Raw genomic sequence first — 20,911 nt, forward strand, 5'->3', positions numbered from 1 at the left:
CTTTGAGTAGGCTCCATGTGGAAGAGCTCTAAGGAAAAGAGGGCTTAGAATAGCTGATAGCAAATGAGATGGGGGAACAATTTAGTGCCAAAAAGTCAGGACCAGATATTGAAGAGAGTGGGCCCAGCATACACTTAATTCCCAAACTGATAAAACAGATCTCAGAACCCAAGAGCAACAGAACAGAACAGAGCACAAGGCTCTGAAAGGTCAGTATTTATTTGTGGTAAATAAACATTGCATATTCCCCTCCTTATATCGACCGAGGGCACATTTCTCTCCCTCTCCGTTGCTTTCTCCTTCTATTTCTCTTAATAGAGCAATCTTCTGGGAGAGCCCACCCACCAGACTCTTAAGCAGCAGACAGAAATTCTCATCTGCAACGGCACAGCTGAGCCATAGAATCAGAACTCTCTCCAAACAATAGTATAAGGCACCAGGGCACAAGTGGTTTCCTACAGATAATTCTGTAGAAGGGGAATGTAGCTGAAAGGCATTGGCCAGCCTCTTTTGGGGGCATTGGTGATTTTCTGCCTGCTGGGGAGAGCTGCAATCAGGAAACATGGTAGTTTTTAAAGGCAAAGGGGAAAGATGGGGGCGGCAGAGAAGGGAGGACGATTTTAGTTTGTTTAACTGAAGCTTCAGCGCATAGTTCCAATATTAGAAGGGAACAGTGTTTAGAAGCCTGCATTTGGGTAAATATTCCAATTGGTTGTGGCTTTCCTATCTTTGCATTTTCATCCAGGAATGATTTGTTTTAAATTCTGAGGTTTCATGTTGAAGATATAATTGAGAGCTCTCAGGAATCTGGACTAAGGCACAGAGAAATGCGTCAGTAGGAGATGGCTTTAGGGGAAGACAGGGTGGCCTAGGGGATTTTCAGAGAAACCCCAGAGTTCCCAGTGCCAACCTTTCCCAGTCTTTCATTCAGCGGTTACAAATAATGGTCCCTTTTGCATCTCCCTATTGATTAATTTTTCAGCCCCCCTTATTCCCATTCCACCCTGCAAGTGTCTTGCATTCACAGAGAAAACGAGATGGGGTTTATGTCAAGGTGTGTTTGATCTAATGATGTGAAGCTGTTACTTTGGCTTGCAGTTTTATCATCCCTAAGGCCCCAGAAGAAACATGGGTTGATTTGGTGTAATTCTGGGGGGATTGTTCTGGGACTGCCGAAGAAGGAAATCCAATGGGAGAGCTTGAAAAAAATTAGCCAAGCTTTTGCATTTTCAAGAATTCCTGTTTTGGTCTGATACCCAGCCATGCCACACCACCACACTGTTCTCTGTACTTCAAGAAATTGCTTAATGCACTGTGCAGCCAACCTAAATTTGTGGTCTTATTTAGTGGGTATATTTGGCCACAAAAAATAGCATTCCTGCTGGGAACTCTGGGTTCACGGTCATTCTTTGGAGAATATAGTTCAATCATGGATCCACCTTATCGTTCCAGAAAATTACAGTAGAAGAAATGTCTTTTCTTTCAGTTCTCCAGTTCTGCCTCATATGGGACTTTCTCTGGGGCTCAGTGTGGAAAAACATAATGCCATTTCTCTCTAAACACCTGGTGGAGATTAAGCAGAGGGTCAGATCGATGATCAATATGGTGGGGCCTGTCATCCTACCAGGCTATAATTCCCAGACTTGAGACAGAGAGAAGAATAATCATGTTGAGATTATGGGAATGGCCAATGTTCATTCCCCACTCAGGGTCACACCTGGAGAGTTTCTGGAACTCTACCAGTCTGGACTATGGGAGGGAGAGTCAGGCAGAGGTATTCCCATTCCATTCCTAGCTTGGGCAGTGGCTAGCGAGTGGAAGGCAATCTGCTACAAGTCAAAACTCCCCTGTGCTGGGCAGCAGCTGCATGGGAAAGAGTTGAGGGCAGAGACTTAGGTTTACTTCACGGAAGGTGGTAATGGTAAACCACTTCCATATTTTTGCCAAGAAAACTCTATGGATACACTATCAGAATGATTGCAGATGGAGATGGGGCATTCTGGGAGAGATGTGTCCATGGCATCATTATGGGTCGGAGGCAAGACATGACAATGTTCATGCTTGTTTTTTTATGGGTTTTTTTTTTAATCAACCCACTGAAAACATTTCTGAAAGTCAGAAAGCTGGGGGTAAGTCATGCAAATGGAAATAAAATCTTCCCGAGAGTTGCAAGTGGTACAACTGGGAGCCCATTTCCTCATTTCTAAGTTGTCCCATTGGGCTGTAAACTCCTAGAGGGCAAGGTTTACACTGTCTACTTTGGTGATTTGTTTCCAAGTGGTTGTATAGTGCTCAGTACTCAGTAGGTGGTCATTCAATTTTCAGGTGATGATGATGATGATTAGAAGGGGACTGACAAGTTGGAAACATAACCAGAAAGCAGGGTAAAGCACAGAAGGGCAGTTGGAAATTTGGACAAAAAGTTCAAGCCTGCACCAGGAATTTATCCAGATATTTTAGGCTTTGATTTTTACAGTATATTACCAAAGTGTATTTTTAGGCCTTGATTTATGTGGATAACATGTTAGAGGAGCTGTGTCATTTAAGAGGAAATCCAAACTGTAAATTTGAGATGGGAAAGAACAAATCTGAGATGGGAATTTAGAAGAACAGCCGAAAAAGATCAGGGGTCATAATGGATCGCATATGGACTCGGATTACTAATATAGTTATACTGTTAAAAAGACAAGGAACATACTGGGATACATAAACAACTTGATAAAAAAGTAGGACCTTGGGGAATAAGAGCCCTGTCTGGGACAGGGACTGTATCTAACCCGATTATCTTGCATGTACCCCAACACTTAGTACTTGGCACAGAGTAAGTGCTGAACAAACACTACAATTATTATTATTGTAACAGAAACAAGAATGGGATGCTGAGTAACTGTCTTCAAATATATACAGTCTGTGACCTAGCAGACAGTGGTCAATTGTTCTCAGTGTTTGTTGCCGCAGGAATGTTAAACTGCAGCATGAGGGATGCAGGGTAGTTACAAGAGACCATTCTAGGCAAAGAGAATCGGGAAATGTAGGGATGAAGATTGTGGCTCAAGGTTATCGTAGAATCTCCTTTTCTGGGGTCTGTGGGTCGAGGGAGCTTTAAAGATAGGACAATTTTTTCAGTGGGATGGATTTAGGCCAGAGCTGGGCTGAAGAAGGAGAGATGGAGTCCGTAGTGCCACACAGAATAAGCTAGCATGATTCTGAATTTATCAGCACCTGGAGCAGAATAAAACAATGAAGGGTGAAAAAAAACAAAGAAAAAATGAACAGGCCGCAAGTGTATTTTTACAAGTCAGATTGGTGAGATTTTACTGACCTCTCAGATTTGAGGTTGCCATATTTTCCCCACAGGAAAACTTCCAAACCGTTGTTCCCTCCTCTCAACTTCCTCTGTCTTGTTGGCATGATTATGTGCATTTTGCATGACTTTTCAAGACTCTGTCCACCTAACAAGCTCTAGTGGTGTCTGGTGAGTTTTGAATGGGACGTTCCCCCACATATATATAAGAAGCAGCAGCCCATTTAGAAATTCTAACGGCAGTTTTGTGTTCTCTGATGAGCAGGGTCCAGTTGGGAACTATTCCACCTAAATGTGAACATGCAAAACAGCGTTCATGTTACAGAAAGTGTTCGTCTAGCTTCTCGGGGAAATGTTCTCCCCCCTGCCTGTAGTGATTTCCAGGGTATGGAACACATTCGATTCCATTTTCTGATCAGCCGGGAGAACAGACTGGCTTGGCTGTCCTCCAGGAAGGAGGTACTTGTAGGGCCGGCTCTATATTGTTGTTTGATTAAGGGTTTCACATGTGAGCATAGGTGAGCCTTTTTCTGGCTTTCTCCAGAATGGGTTTCCCACTGCGACATGTATTCGCCAAAGAATGATTCCACCGAGGCTGTTGCAAAGCTTTGCTCTGAGTGGAAATTTGTCTTGTGGTTTATTTTCCTGCCCCGGGCTGATCCGGATTTTCCAGAAACTAGTTTCATTAGGTATTGAAATCATCTGCTCATCCTGGTTTTGTGACCTCAGGTTACTTTCATGCTCTCTGGATTTATATTCTGTACCATCCCAGGGTCTTGCTTGGAAAAGGCCTCTCTTCAACTGTTCAGTGGAGGAGGGGAGAAAGTTGGCATGATAGCTGTTGGCCTGGGATTCTCCCTGCTGGATCGCTTCCTTCCTAACTCTGCTTTCTTGACCCAGTCATGGAAAGTAAGTTGTGTGGCTGCATTGGCCCACAGAAAGTTCTTAAAGGCATCGGGGAATTAGGGGAACTGAGGAGATGATCTTTAGGGACTGGGGCCATGAGATGGTAGTGGCCACAGAGGGGGCCTCAGGGTCACCAAGGTGACCAGCCCCTGTGGTCAAAGGTCCTTTGCTGGAGTCCTACAGAGGTAACTTGAATCTCAGAAGTTCCGGCTACATTTAGGCCATGTCATCGAAGTTCACAGAATTTATCTGTTCCCATCTGTGAACAAGGAGATCAGGGTAAAGATTTTGGAAAACAAAACAAAACAATCCAGCGCAGGAGTTGGAATCGGTTTTTTTTTTTAAAGCTTTTTGTTTTAATTTGGTCAGATTTCATTTGGTTATGTGAAGAATGGTCTCCATCTGTCCCAGAGCTGCCCATTCTGTCTTCCTCTTCCTCCGCCCCCGCCACCAACGCATAAATCCAGTTCTCTTCCCTTGAAGCTACCTGTGGCTTCCTTCTCCTGCAAGGTGCCATCTGAAAATATGGCTGAAGAATCCTTTCAAGGGCAAAGTGACTTTTTAAGGACATTTCCACATGGATTTCATAGTCAAGCTTGGGATGTCATGATTTTAATTCAGAACTGTCAACATCCATCAGGGGACTAAAGTTCTTACTAGGCTTCTTTCTCTCTCTGAAGTCTTCCTCTTACACCATTTTCTTTGTGCCACCCTGCCACTTCTCTTTAGTTGTGGGGGGGGAAGACAGCACAAGGGAGCAATAAGTGGGGCAAAGAGGTCCTGAATTGCATTTCCAAGAATTGGAAGCATCAAAGGGAAGAGAGTTCAGGGAATTAGCAGGCCCGGAGTGGTTGCCTCACTGGGATAATGGCTCCTTGTCTGTGGGCTCAGTTGTTATTGATCTCTCTCTTTTCACTCTGCTCCCTCCTTTTCCCCTGTTTTTCCCACCCCTTCCTTGTTTTCCTAGGAAACTCCAGGGCAGGGGTCCGTGGAAAGGCAGCAAGACAAGGTAACATTGTGAGTCCCTGGGCCTCAATCTGAGCATGCCTGGGAATGAGAATGTGCATGAAGTCAGGCCAAGGTTGGGTGGTGGGAGCCAGCGGAAGGGAGAAGGAGTGTAAGCTGGACAGGGGAGGGCTCTGTCACTGGCTACGCTATGTGCTTTCTGCATAAACCAGCCAGGGAACAGCATGTTCTCAGAATTAAACACACAAAATTGCAGCAGTGATAATGCTTCATTTTTCCCTGAAGGGTCAGATCTTCAAAGGCTTCTTACAAGCAGCAGTGCATCCATCTGCGGCACAGATAGGTGTGGGTGTCACTGCCTGTCACAGACTCCCTCTTAGCACTAATGTGCCAGAGTTGGGGGGATCCTGAATGTTTCCCAAGCCAATTGCATTTTTGTGGATCTCCATTCCCACCCTCCAAGGATCAGACTGTTTCTTCTCTGACCGGAACGCCGTTCTAAATCTTAGACAGACCAGTAGTTATTGTTTTATTCTACAATTTTTTTTCCCCAAGCTGTTCTTTAAAGTGAGGTTTTTCTCTGAAGGGAGTTTCCCCAAGTGCTCTCAGCTCTTGAACCTCTCCCCACTACCAAAAAAAAAACTATTAAAAAAAATGAAAGCCATCATTTTCCAGCTGATGTGCCGGTTCGATGGCTGGGTCAGGCAATGCATACTGAAGGTGTCTTGAAATCTGTAAACATAGGATTAGTGATTCCCTATTTTTTTTTAATCCAGTTTATCAAACTAGGCTTTGAATGGAACACTGACAGGCCTGCGGTAAACACAACTCCCTGTCCTTCCTTTTTTGAAGGACATGCGTTTTGTCTTGCTGCCGCAGAAAATGCCTGTCAGTGCAAAAATCAAGGTTGCGTCTTCCACTTCCCATTCCCCATAGTTGTAGAATTCCTTGCTGGTTTTTTCATTGGAACCCTGGTCTGACTGGCCCCCGCCCATTCAAGATGAGTCTCAGGAAGGAGATCCCACCCAAAAAGACATAAGCCCGTTGTTGGGTAGGGACTGTCTCTATATGTTGTCAATTTGTACTTCCCAAGCGCTTAGTACAGTGCTCTGCACACAGTAAGTGCTCAATAAATACGATTGATGAAACCGGAACGTGGCTGGCAACTGCATTCTCCAAGCTGACGTCTGGTGACCGAAATTGTTTCCTGCCCAATTTGAAGGGGGGAAGAGTGATTGTTTGGCAGATTTGAGGAGGGAGGGTATTCCAGGCCAGAGGTAGGATGTGGGCCAAGAGTTGGTGGCGAGACAGGCGAGAAGCCAGAGGGGCAAAGAGTGAGAGACAATGGGGAAAGAGAAGTGGGGCTGTGCTAGCATTTGTGGACTGAGAGGCAGTCAATCCTGGTGGCCGGGCATTGTTAACCCAACTCAGTGGGCTAGATTGGGTCTGGCACCAGGGACTTTTCAAGGCTTAGTATAGTAAGTGCTCAATATGTACTCTTAACATTGATATTTTCATGGTATTTATTAAGTGTTTCTATATGCCAAGCACTGTTCTAAGTGCTGGGGTGGATACAAGTTAATCAGGAGGGAGAATGGGTATTTAATCCCCATTTTACAGTTGAGGAAACTGAGGCACAAGGAAGTTAAATGACTTGCTCAAGGTCACATAGCAAGCAACTTGCCAAAGCCGGGATTAGAACCCAGGTCCTCTGACTCCTCTTTTCACTGGGCCATGCTGCTTCTGGCGATTGACAGGTGTTGCTGTTGGCGTGTTTAACCCATTGGTTTATGGCTTAGGTTCGATCCCTGGCATTGAATGAATATCCATAGGAAATGACTGTGAGCTTGTTGTGGGCAAGAAACATGTCTACCAACTGTTGTGTTGTACTTTCCCAAGTGCTCAGTACAGCCACAGTAAGGACTCAGTAAATACTACTGATGGAAATGGATGGAAATGGACATCGTAGGAATCAAAATCCAAAGCCAGAGCAGCCTTATTAAAGGTAAGTATTCTGTGAGCCCTGAAAATTGATTCGACCTCCTTGAGCACCCGTGCACTCTCTCAACTATGCTCCCTCTCAGGCCTCCGCTTCCCCAGTTGGTATAGAGAAAGAAACCAGTTAGCCATTAGGAAATGGAGGGCAGAAGCAGAGATGTCATCAAGGATATTGCAAAAGTTAAATATCTAAGAACCATCCAACTGCTGTTAACAGGAACCAACTGTGGTTTTTTTATGGACTAGCCTAAATCATCCCAGATCATCCTTGGGTTAGTAAAAGAGGCTTCCAAGACCTCTTCTTCTTTTAGGTCGCTCTATGCTGGGGTTTAATGGTGAATGGAAAACCTCCACACTCAGCCAGCTCTTCCGGGTATGGGAGTCATGCTCCAACTCAAACTGTTCAATCGCTGTGGCAGCTGCAGCTGTTCAATAAGAAAACACAGTTGTTTCCCTTCCAATTAATATCTGTCACCTCAGCTATTGTCAACCCCCAACCGCTCTTAGTCCAAAAGTTTTTATAACAACACTTAGCCCTTACATATGTATCCATGTATATTTTTTCACTTTTTCATTCAAATGCTGGAGAAGCGGCCTGGCCTACCTAGTGTAAAGAGTACAGGAGTCAGAGGACTTAGGTTCTAATCCCGGCTTGGCCACTGGTCCTATGTGGCCTTGGGCAAGACACTTCAGTTCTCTGTGCTTCAGTTCCCTTCTCTGTAAAGTGAGGAATAAATCCCCCTCCCTCCCTCCTAGACTTGAGTCCCACGAGGGACAGGGACGGTGACCAACCTAAAAAATTTTCTACCAACCCCAGTACTCAGAGCAGTGTTTGAGACATAGTAAGAGCTTAACAATTGCCATTAAAAAAAACCTAGTCCTCTTCCCATACTCCTGCTATTGCTAATTTCATTCTCTCTTCTGCTCTTACTATTTGTGAATCATTATGTTTGTCTGTCCCATTAGATTGTAATATTTTTAAGGGCAGAAATGGAGTCTTATATTTCTATTATATGCTCCCAAGCACTTAAGTCAATGCTCTGAATGTGGTAGGGGCTCATGATAATACGATTGATTCTATCGATTGATTGCAGGGCTGTTGAGTTGAATCGCAGGGTGCCAAAATCCTACTTTGCTGCTGCTCTCTGTACAATGATGATAATTATAACTGTATTTGCTAGGCCCTTACAATCCCCCTTTAGACTGTAAGCTCACTGTGGGCAGGGAATGGCAGGCAGGCAGGCAAGGTGGCACTACCATCCTTCCCATCTCACAAGCCCACAACCTTGGTGTCATCCTTGACTCCGCTCTCTCATTCTCCCCACACATCCAATCGTCACCAAAACCTGACTGTCTCACCTCCACAACCTTGCCAAGATCCGCCCTTTCCTCTCCGTCCAAACCGCTACCTTGCTGGTTCAATCTCTCATCCTATCCCGACTGGATTACTGCATCAGCTTCCTTTCTGATCACCCATCCTCCTGTTCCTCCCCGCTTCAGTCTATACTTCACTCTGCTTCCGGATTATCTTTCTACAGAAATACTCTGGGCATGTCACTCCCCTCCTCAAAAATCTCCAGTGGTTGTCTATCAACCTTCGCATGAAGCAAAGACTCCTCACTATTGGCTTCAAAGTTCTCCATCACCTTGCCCCCTCCTACCTCACCTCCCTTCTCTCCTTCTACAGCCCAGCGCACACACTCCACTCCTCTGCCGCTACCCTCCTCACTGTGCCTTGCTCTCACCTGACCTGCTGTCAACCCCTGGCCCACGTCCTTCCCCTGGCCTGGAATGCCCTCCCTCCACACATCTGCCAAACTAGCTCTCTTCTTCCCTTCAAAGCCCTACTGAGAGCTTACCTCCTCCAGGAGGCCTTCCCAGACTGGCCCCTTTTTCCTCTCCTCCTCCTCTCCCCATCACCCCCCCCCCCCCACCGTCTGCCCTACCCCCTTCCCCTCCCCACAGCACTTGTATATATTTGTACATATTTATTACTTTATATTACTTGTACATATTTACTACTCTATTTTATTAATGATGTGCATATAGCTATAATTCTATTTATTCTGATGGTTTTGACACCTGTCTACTTGTTTTGTTTGTTGTCTGTCTCCCCCTTCTAGACTGTGAGCCCGTTGCTGGGTAGGGACCGTCTCTATATGTTGCCGACCTGTATTTCCCAAGCGCTTAGTACAGTGCTCTGCACACAGTAAGTGCTCAATACATATGATTGAATGAATGAATGTCTGCTAATTCTGTTGTATTGTACTCTCCCAAGCGCTTAGTACAGTGCTCTGCACATGTCCTACCCTATTAGCTTATATCCATCACAGTGCTTGATATAGTGCCTTTCACATAGTAAGCACTTAATAAATACTATAATTATTATTAGTAAGTATTCAATAATAATAATAATCATGTTTTAAGCACTTACTATGTGCCAAGCACAGTTCTAAGCACTGGGGAGAATGCAAGGTAATCAGGTTGTCCCACAGGGGGCTCACAGTCTTAATCCCTATTTTACAGATAAGGTAACTGAGGCTCAGAGAAGTTAAATGACTTGCCCAAAGTCACACAGCTGACAAGTGGCGGAGGTGGGATTAGAACCCATGACCTCTGACTCCCAAGCCTGGGTTCTTTCCACTAAACCATGCTGCTAAATACGACTGATTGATTGATTGACCACCAAGCACTGAGTAGATATAAGATAATCCAGCTGGACAAAGTCAATCAATCAATCGTATTTATTGAGCGCTTACTATGTGCAGAGCACTGTACTAAGCGCTTGGGAAGTACAAATTGGCAACACATAGAGACAGTCCCTACCCAGCAGTGGGCTCACAGTCTAAAAGGGGGAGACAGAGAACAGAACCAAACATACCAACCGAATAAAATAAATAGGATAGAAATGTACAAGTAAAATAAATAAATAAATAAATAGAGTAATAAATATGTACCACGTCCCACATGGGGCTCACTGGCTAAGGAGAGGGGACAAACTGGTATTGAATCCCCATTTTACAGATGAGGAGACTGACGCCTGGAGAAGTTAAGTGACTCATGCAAGGTCACGCGGTAGGCAAGGGACAGAGTCAGGATTAGAGCCCAGGTCCTCTGGCTCCCAGGCCTGTGCTCTTTCCATTAAGCCACATTCCCGTCCTCTTTTCCCCCTTCTCCTCCTTCCCCTTCCCTGAGGGGTGCAGTGAGGAGCTGGAGATGGGGTGCTACCTAAAGAGACTGAAGCTGCAGTGAGGGAAAGCCTTTCTTCCTCCTCCAAAGGCAGGGAAGAGCTGGAGGGAATTTTGTTTCAAAGGCTGACTGCGAAGCCTGTTATTGTTTCCAATTCGGCAGGAATGAGAGTTTGGTTGAAGCTATTCTTCCGCCGGGAAGCATAACTCATCTCAGCTGGCTCTGGGAGAAGATCAAATGATGGAGAATTTGCACTCGGTGCCCGGGGTACCTTCTGGCCACCAGAGTGCCCCACACTGCTTCCCCGACTGGCTGGGCTTTCCCAGCCTGAGCCCAGCTCTGCGTGTGAGTGGAAACTGCCTGCTGACAAAACAAAGTTACCCCCACCATATGGTGCCCCCCAACCCCCCGCCGGCTTTGACATGACATAATTCCGCCTTGTCTTTGCTCAAGATGTTACAACTTAAAGGGGCCTTAGAAGTTTTATTTTAAACGTCTTGATGCAGCCCCCCGCCCCGAATGCCCTCCCCTTCCCCGCCCCTTCCCTTTGGGTCCTTTCCTCCTTATAGCTGACAGATGCTCTTGCCCACCCGGCGGATGGACCCGAGCTGTGGGTGGTGAGGCTATTGTGTGGCGCTGAGAATCAAACCGAGATTTCTTTTCTGCTCTCTGCGAACGAAAATAGCAACGGCACTCGGTTCTGCTTTCTGCCACTCTGGAACCCTTGGTTTCCGCATAGTTGGCTGCATCCCTGGCTGTTTCCCGAGTTGCACAGTCAGTCGATTGGTGGCACACAAAGGGGAGAGTTTAGGTAGCCAGGGCCTGGAATAATAATAATAATAATGGTTTTTGTTAAGCGCTTACTATGTGCCAAGCACTGTTCTAAGTGCTGGGATAGATACAAGGTGATCAGGTTGTCCCACATGGGGCTCACCGTCTTCATCCCCATTTTGCAGATGAGGTAACTGAGGCACAGAAAAGTTAAGTGACTTGCCCACAGTCACACAGCAGACAAGTGGCGGAGCTGGGATTTGAACCCGTGACCTCTGACTCCAAAGTCCATACTCATTCCATTGAGCCATGCTTCTTCTCAGAGTGCCCTCTGTTCTTCAAGAAGATCTTCCCCCATTAGGGTTTATAAACTCCAGTCACCTCTAAGGAAGAGCAGAGCACGTATAATAGTAGTAATAATAATAACGGTCGTATTCCTTAAGCACTTACTATGTGCCAGGCATCGTACTAAGTGCTGGGGTGGATACAAGCAAATCAGGTTGAACTTAATCCCAATCCCACATGGGTTCACAGTTACAATCCCCATTTTACTGAGAGGAACTGAATCCTGCAGAAATGAAGTGACTTGCTCAAGGTCACACACAGCAGGCAAGTGAGAAACAGCATGAGAAGCAGCATTGCTTGGTGGATACAGCAGAGGCCTGGGAGTTCAAGGACTTGGGTTCTTATCACAGCTCTGCCGCATGTCTGCTGTATGACCTTGGGCAAGTCGCTTAACTTCTCTGGGCCTCAGGTACCTCACCTGTAAAATAATAATAATACTAATGGCATTTATTAAGCGCTTACTATGTACAAAGCACTGTTCTAAGCGCTGGGGAGGATACAAGGTTATCAAGTTGTCCCACGGGGGGGCTCACAGTCTTCATCCCCATTTTACAGATGAGGTAACTGAGGCCCAGAGAAGTGAAGTGACTTGCCCAAAGTCACACAGCTGACAAGTGGCGGAGCCGGGATTTGAACCCCTGACCTCTGACTCCATCATCATCATCATCATCAATCGTATTTATTGTGCACTTACTATGTGCAGAGCACTGTACTAAGCACTTGGGAAGTACAAACTGGCAACATATAGAGACAGTCCCTACCCCACAGTGGGCTCACAGTCTAAAAGATATGAGATATCTATCTAAAAGATAGATATGAGGTTATCAGGTTGTCCCACGTGGGGCTCTCTGTCTTAATCCCCATTTTACACACGAGGTAACTGAGGCACGGAGAAGTTAATCAATCAATCAATCAATTGTATTTATTGAGCGCTTACTGTGTGCAGTAACTTGCCCAGAGTCACACAGCTGACAAGGGGCGGAGCCGGAATTAGAACCACGACCTCTGACTCCCAAGCCCCCGCACTTTCCACTAAGCCGCACTGTATCTGCTCCAGCGCTTAGAACAGTGCTTGACACATAGTAAATGCTTAACAAATACCATCATTATTACTAGAACCCAGCATGGCCTAGTGGACAGAGCATGGGTCTGGGAATCAGAAGGACCTGGGTTCTAATTTTGGCTCCACCACTTCAATAAATCAATCGTATTTATTGAGTGCTTTATGTGTGCAGCTACCTCTCAGGGTCGCACCTGGGGAGTTTCCAGTACTCTACCAGTCTCGACTATGGGAGGGAGAGTCAAGCGGAGGCATGTCCATTCCATTCCTAGCTTTAGCGAGTGGAAGGCAATCTGCTACAAGTCAAGATTCCCCCGTGCTGGGCAGCAACGGCATAGGGGAGAATTGAGGGCGAAGACTCAGGTTTACTGCATGGAAGGAGGCAATGGTAAACCACTTCCATATTTTAACCAAGAAAACTCTATGGATACACAACCAGAACGATTGCAGATGGAAGCAGGGCGTTCTCGGAGAGATGTGTCCATGGACTCGACAGCATAAGACAACAACATTGTGTGCAGAGACCATATGAAGTGTTTGGGAACGTACAGTATAACTGGATTTGTAGACATATTCCCCTGCCCACAGCGAACTTACAGTCTAGAAGGGGAGACTCTAGATGCTCTGCACACAGTAAACGCTCAATAAATATGATTAAATGAATAAACTGTGAGCCCCACGAGGGACAACCTGATCACCTTGTATCCCCCCAGCGCTTAGAACAGTGCTTTGCACATAGTAAGTGCTTAACAAATGCCATCATCATCATCATCATCATCAACAAAATGCAGATATGTAATAAGTGCTGTGAGGCTGGGGGATGGGGTGAATAAAGGGAGCGAGTGCAAGGGTAACGCAGAAGGGAGAGGGAGAAAAGGAAATGAAGGGTTAGTTAGGGCAGGCTTCTGGGAGGAGATGTGCCTCGGCCACCTCGTCCTCCCCTGCCCAGGTACAGTCTTTGTCTGGAATGCCCTCCCTCCGCGTATCAGACAGATAATGCTCTCCCCATTTTAAAGCCTTATGGAAGGCACATTTCCTCCAAGAAGACTTCCTTGAGTAAGCCCTGTTCTTCTCACACTCCCTTCTGGATCACCCCAACTTGCTCCCTTCACTCATCCTCCCTCCCATCACTGCAGCACATATGTATATATATGTTATTTATTTATTTAAATAAATGTCGGTCTCCCCCTCTAGACTGTGAGCTCGTTGTGGGCAGGAAATGTGTCTGTTTATCGTTATACTGCACTCTCCCAAGTGCTTAATACAGTGCTTGGCACACAGTAAGCACTCAATAAATATGACTGACTGAATGGATGAAGGAATGAATAATCAGGGCCAAAATCCAGACCTCCTGTTGCCCAGAGCTGGGTCCTTCCCACTGAATCAACAGCAGAGTTAGATTGAAAGAGTTCAACAGAGGCCCTCAAGGAGTTTATAATCTAATGGAAGAGACAGACAGACAGACAAGATTTATTTACAAATTATGGGAGCAGGAAGAAGAATAGGGAAGTAGTGTGCCATAGGGGAGTCAGAGGACTTAGGTTCTAATCCTTGCTCTGGCACTTGTCTGCTGTGTGTCCTTGTGGACTAGTCATTTAACTCCTCTGTGCCTCAGTTAGCTCATCCGTAAAATGGGGATTAAATCCTCCTCCTTCTGACTTAGTCTGTGAGCCCCATTTGGGACAGGGCCCCTGCCTAGCCTGATTAACTTGTATCTATCTACCCCAGGGTTTACTGCAATGCTGGCATACAGTATGTGCTTAACAAGTACCAAAATAAATAAAGGTAGGATGTGGGTGAGAGGTCGACGGTGAGCTAGGTGAGATTGAGATATAATGAGAAGGTTAATATTAGAGGAATGAAGAGTGTGGGCTGGGTTGTAGTAGGAGAATAGCGAGGTGAGGTAGGAGGGGGAAAGGTGATTTAAACCAATGGTGAGGAGATTTTGTTTGATGCGGAGGTGGATGGGCAACCACTGGATTCCTCAACAACAACTCTCTCCTCGACCCCCTCCAGTCTGGCTTCCGTCCCCTTCATTCCACGGAAACTGCGCTCTCAAAGGTCACCAATGACCTCCTGCTTGCCAAATCCAATGGCTCATACTCTGTCCTAATCCTCCTCGACCTCTCAGCTGCCTTTGACACTGTGGACCACCCCCTTCTCCTCAACACGTTATCTGACCTTGGCTTCACAGACTCCGTCCTCTCCTGGTTCTCCTCTTATCTCTCCGGTCGTTCTTTCTCAGTCTCTTTTGCAGGCTCCTCCTCCCCCTCCCATCCTCTTACTGTGGGGGTTCCCCAAGGTTCAGTGCTTGGTCCCCTTCTGTTCTCAATCTACACTCACTCCCTTGGTGACCTCATTCGCTCCCACGGCTTCAACTATCATCTCTACGCTGATGACACCCAGATCTACATCTCTGCCCCTGCTCTCTCCCCCTCCCTCCAGGCTCGCATCTCCTCCTGCCTTCAGGACATCTCCATCTGGACGTCCGCCCGCCACCTAAAGCTCAACATGTCGAAGACTGAGCTCCTTGTCTTCCCTCCCAAACCTTGTCCTCTCCCTGACTTTCCCATCTCTGTTGACGGCACTACCATCCTTCCCGTCTCACAAGCCCGCAACCTTGGTGTCATCCTCGACTCCGCTCTCTCATTCACCCCTCACATCCAAGCCGTCACCAAAACCTGCCGGTCTCAGCTCCACAACATTGCCAAGATCCGCCCTTTCCTCTCCATCCAAACCGCTACCCTACTAATTCAAGCTCTCATCCTATCCCGTCTGGACTACTGCACTAGCCTTCTCTCTGATCTCCCATCCTCGTGTCTCTCTCCACTTCAATCCATACTTCATGCTGCTGCCCGGATTATCTTTGTCCAGAAACGCTCTGGACATATTACTCCCCTCCTCAAAAACCTCCAATGGCTACCGATCAATCTGCGCATCAGGCAGAAACTCCTCACCCTGGGCTTCAAGGCTGTCCATCACCTCGCCCCCTCCTACCTCACCTCCCTTCTCTCCTTCTACTGCCCAGCCCGCACCCTCCGCTCCTCCACCGCTGATCTCCTCACCGTACCTCGCTCTCGCCTGTCCCGCCATCAACCCCCGGCCCACGTCATCCCCCGGGCCTGGAATGCCCTCCCTCTGCCCATCCGCCAAGCTAGCTCTCTTCCTCCCTTCAAGGCCCTGCTGAGAGCTCACCTCCTCCAGGAGGCCTTCCCAGACTGAGCCCCTTCTTTCCTCTCCCCCTCGTCCCCCTCTCCATCCCCCCATCTTACCTCCTTCCCTTCCCCACAGCACCTGTATATATGTATATATGGTTGTACACATTTATTACTCTATTTATTTATTTATTTATTTATTTTACTTGTACATTTCTATCCTACTTATTTTATTTTGTTGGTATGTTTGGTTCTGTTCTCTGTCTCCCCCTTTTAGACTGTGAGCCCACTGTTCGGTAGGGACTGTCTCTATGTGATGCCAATTTGTACTTCCCAAGTGCTTAGTACAGTGCTCTGCACATAGTAAGCGCTCAATAAATACGATTGATTGATTGATTGATTGATTGATTGGAGTTTCTTGAGGAGTGGGGAAACACCGTCTGAACATTTTTGAAGGAAAATTATCCAGGCAGCAGAATGGAATATGGACTTGAGTGGGGAGAGACAGAAGGCAGGGAGGTCAGCAAGGAGGCTGTTACAATAATCAAGGCAGAATAGAATAAGTGCTTGCGTTAATGTAGTGGCAGTTTGGGTGGAGAGGAAGGGTGGATTTTGATGATGTTGTGAAGGTAAAACTGAGAGGATTTAGTGCTACAGCCTGGGCTCAACTGGGGGCCCGAGACCCCAGGATCAGGGCAGGATGTGGGATTTGTTATGAGAAGCAGCATGACGTAGTGAATAGAGCCTAGACTTGGGAGTCAGAAGGTCATGGGTTCCAATCCCGGCTGCGCCACTTGTCTGCTCTGTGATCTTGGGCAAGTCACTTCACTCTCTGTGCCTCAGTTATCACATCCATAAAATGGGGATTGAGACTCTGAGCCCCGTGTGGGACAGGGACTGTGTCCAACCTGATTTGCTTGTATCCACCCCAGCACTTAGTACAGTGCCTGGACACATAGTAAGCACTTAACAAATCCCACAGTTATCATAATATTATTATTATTAAACGTGTATCCCCAAGTGGCCCATGTGCTGCTTAAGAAGACTGTAAGAAAAATCTAAGTAACAGCCTGATTGAACATGGAGCAATTGCTCCAATCTGCAAGTATGGGACTCAAGTTTTTAATTATTCAGAATTCTACTATTTTCCAAGAATCCTTTGAAACTGTTGTTCAGTAGATGAGGAGCTACACCAACAGCATATTCAAGAACTAGTACCAGAACATGACCCTGCGAGAGTTTAAATCCACTGGGGAGCTTTTCATGGGAAAAGTAATAATAATAATAATAATAATAATAATAATAATGACATTTGTTAAGTGCTTACTATGAGCCAGGCAAGGTAATAAGCACTGGGGTGGATACAAGACAATCAGGTTGGACAGTCCCACATGGGGCTCACAGTCTCAATCCCCATTTTCAGATGAGGTAACTGAGGCACAGAGAAGTGAAGTGACTTGCTCAACATCTCACAGCAGACAGGTGGAAGAGTCAAGATTAGAACCCATGACCTTCTGACTCCAAGGTCTGTGTTCTATCCATTGTGCCATGCTTCTAACATGGTTTCTGGCTTCTAACACACATCAATGTCAATGACTTCCTCTAGACTGGAAGCTCACTGCAGGCAAGGGAATGCCTCTACCAGCTCTGTTATATTGTACTCTCCCAAGTACTTAGTACGGTGCTTTGCACACAGTGAGGGCTCAATAAATGCAATTGATTGATTGATTGATGATGAATGAGTTTTTTGACAGTCTATTTCCAACTATCTATTTGCACTTGATTAACCCAGGCCTCCCCGAAACCTCCTTGGAAAGGACAGAATGCCTGCAGGGAGCAAGGATAGAGCTGAAAATCTTTTGTAACTTTCCCAAGGTTATGAGGACCCAAATGTCAAAATCCTTGCAGGCTACCCAAATCTTCCTTCAGGTCTTGAACCTATGGGTCGAGAGCACGTGGCTCAGGAGAAAGAGCCCGGGCTTGGAAGTCAGAGGTCATGGGTTCAAATCCCAGCTCCATCCCTTGTCAGCTGTGTGACTTTGGGCAAGTCACTTAACTTCTCTGTGCCTCAGTTACCTCATCTGTAAAATGGGGATTAAGATTGTAAGCCTCACATGGGACAACCTGATCACCTTCTATCCTCCCCAGTGCTTAGAACAGTGCTTTGCACATAGTAAGCACTTAACAAATACCAAAATTATTATTATTATTATTATTATTATTATTATTATTATTATTATTATAAATACTATCAATCCCTTGAAATTCAGCAAGGATGGTGGACAGACACTGCCCCTATTGTTGATTATAATAATAATACATGTTTTGGCTAAGTGCTTACTTTGTGTCAGACACTACTAAGCACTGGGATAGCTATAAGTTTATCAGGTTGCTCACAGTCCCTGTCCCACATGGCACTCATAGTCTTAATCCCCATTTTACAGATGAGGTAACTGAGGCATAGAGGCCCCTATTGCTACAGTGGTACTGCCCCTATAGCCCTTATAGCTACAGCGGAAATAATAATGATGATAATAATAATAATTGTGGTATTTGTTAAGCACTTACTGTGTGCTAGGGACTGTTCTAAGCACTGGGATAGGTAGAAGATATTCGGATTGGACAGTCTCTGCTCCACATAGGGCTCCCAATTTTAATCCCCATTTTACAGTTGAGGGAAGTGAGGAAGGGAGAAGTTATGTGACTTACTCAAGGTCACACAGCAGACAAGTGGCAGAATCAGGATTAGAACCCAGGTCCTTCTGACTCCCAGGTCTGTGGTCTATGCACTAGTCACACTGCTTTATTGTCCGAGTCTTGAGATGGTTAAACTCTGGGCTGGTTACTGCAATGCTGTAACTCAAAGGTGCCTGGCTAGTGTGATGGAGATTGATAAATACTGGAGAAAATAAATTCAGTCTCTGAAAGAGCTTGTTAAAGGCATGTGGGGAATATATGACATGGAACATGTTATCCTTAATCCCTTTTTACTGATATGGGACTTGGTTCTATACAGTCTGAAGAATGGAGTGAAGCTGTCCTCAGCAGTTAACAAATTATATATCAATTCTCAACCAAAGCAACATAGATCAGTTTATCCTGAAGATCTGTTTTTTGAAAAGAAAGTATTAAAAGTAGCTCATGTGGAAAATGAAGAAACTTAATCCGGGAGAAGGGAACTGTTTTAAAAACTGACATCTTACAGCCATTTTTCCAGCAGTTTATCAGAGTACATTTCTAGCCACAGCCCTGTGGCCCCAAACAAGACATTCTGCGGGAATGAACAAGAGATTGTGGAGAGACTTATAATAATAGTAATAATGATAATGATGGTATTTATAATGCATTTACTATGTGGCAGGCACCATACTAAGCACTGGGGTGTATACAAGCAAACTGGTTTGGACACGGTCCCTGTCCCGCACAAGGCTCACAGTCTTCAACTCCATTTTATGGATGAGTTAACTGAGGCACAGAGAAGTGAAGTGGCTTGCCCAAGGCCACACAGCAGACTAGTGGAAGAGCTGGGATTAGGACCCATGACCTTCTGACTTCCTTGCCCTCCTCTATTCATGCTGCCATGCTGCCCCTCTTTATATCTTTTTTTATTGATATCTTTACCATTATTGTTAATATGTAATACTGAGGCAGTAAGTTCACCTCCCTGCCTCCTATCTCACCTGACTTTAGTCAATACTCCAGTACACTGCCTAGTTCATATTTCTACAGAAATGTTCAGGCCATGTTTCCCCCCCTCGTCCCCCTCTCCATCCCCACAGCACCTGTATATATGTATATATGTTTGTACATATTTATTACTCTATTTATTTATTTATTTTACTTGTACATATCTATTCTATTTATTTTATTTTGTTAGTATGTTTGGTTTTGTTCTGTCTCCCCCTTTTAGACTGTGAGCCCACTGTTGAGTAGGGACTGTCTCTATATGTTGCCAACTTGTACTTCCCAAGCGCTTAGTACAGTGCTCTGCACACAGTAAGCGCTCAATAAATACGATTGATTGATTGATGTTTCTCCACTTCTCAAGAACCTCCGGTGGTTGCCTATCCACCTCCCCATCAAACAGAAAATCCTTTTCATTGGCTTTTAAGTATTCAATTATCTTCCCCTTCCTATCTTACTGTGCTGCTCTCCTACTATAGCCCAGTCCGCACACTTTGCTCCTCCAGTGCCAATGTACTCAGTGTACCTTGTTCTCACCCATCTGGCTGCTGACCCCTTGCCCACATCCTGCCTCTGGCCCGGAATGCCCTCCCTCTTCATATGTGACAGATGATCCCTCTCCCCACTTTCCAAGTTTTACTGAAGGCACATCTCCTCCAAGAGGCTTTCCCTGTCTAGATCCTCATTTCCTCTTCTCCCATTCTCTTCTGCATTGTCCTTGCACTTGAATTTGCACCTTTGATCCACCTTACCCTCAGCCCCACAGCACTGTTACACGTCTGTAATTTTTTATTTATATTCATCCTGTGAGTTCACTGTGGGCAGCAAATGAGTCTCTGTATGTATATTGTTATACATATATACATGTATATTGTTATATTGTACTCTCCCAATGGTATGCAGAACTGTGTTCTGCATACCATTTTTGCTCAATAAATATGATTGATTGATTACACACACCCAGAGTGGAATGTGTTTCAGGCTGCACATCAGTTAATCAGTCCTAGTTACTGAGCACTTACAGTGTGCAGAGCACTCTACTAAGCTCTTGGGAGAGCATAATACATCAGTCTTTTTTGCTACACCTGAATGCACAATAAGATTTCAGTCAGAAACATCATCTTTGAAAAGAGAGTGGCTGTGTGTCTGTGTGTGTGTGGTGGGGGGGGTGGCATCTGGTACTTCTTTTCCGATCCCAGCCCAAAAAATGTTTCCCTAATCTTCCTTCTGATACCAACTTTCAAGTGTTGGCCTTTTTTGAAATCGTGGATTGGTAAAAGAATTGTTCAAATGGCAGACTTGGCCAAACCACAGAGTATATTTGTGTTTGACTATTAATGCATTTTTCTCCATTCTAGCCAAACACCATGGGTAGTGCCCTTACTGGGATCAGACCAATCATCTATTCACCCCAGGATTCTGATGTTGACAGTGGCGGTAAGATGCTTTGAGACACTATATGATGGTCCTTTCCTTGATATGCATCTTAACCATTAGGGATGAACCATTTAATACCGCAAACTACAACCCTTA

General features: G+C 45.6%; 1 non-coding gene across 1 annotated transcript; it reads left to right on the top strand.

Moving 5' to 3' along the window:
* Positions 1–1,699: 1,699 nt before the first annotated feature.
* On the top strand, positions 1,700–1,837 carry LOC119929021. The gene has a single exon (XR_005451165.1). It is a non-coding gene; the product is annotated as a small nucleolar RNA SNORA7 (small nucleolar RNA).
* The last annotated feature ends 19,074 nt before the right edge of the window (positions 1,838–20,911 follow it).

Source organism: Tachyglossus aculeatus, chromosome 5, assembly GCF_015852505.1.
Source record: "Tachyglossus aculeatus isolate mTacAcu1 chromosome 5, mTacAcu1.pri, whole genome shotgun sequence".
NCBI lineage: Eukaryota > Metazoa > Chordata > Mammalia > Monotremata > Tachyglossidae > Tachyglossus > Tachyglossus aculeatus.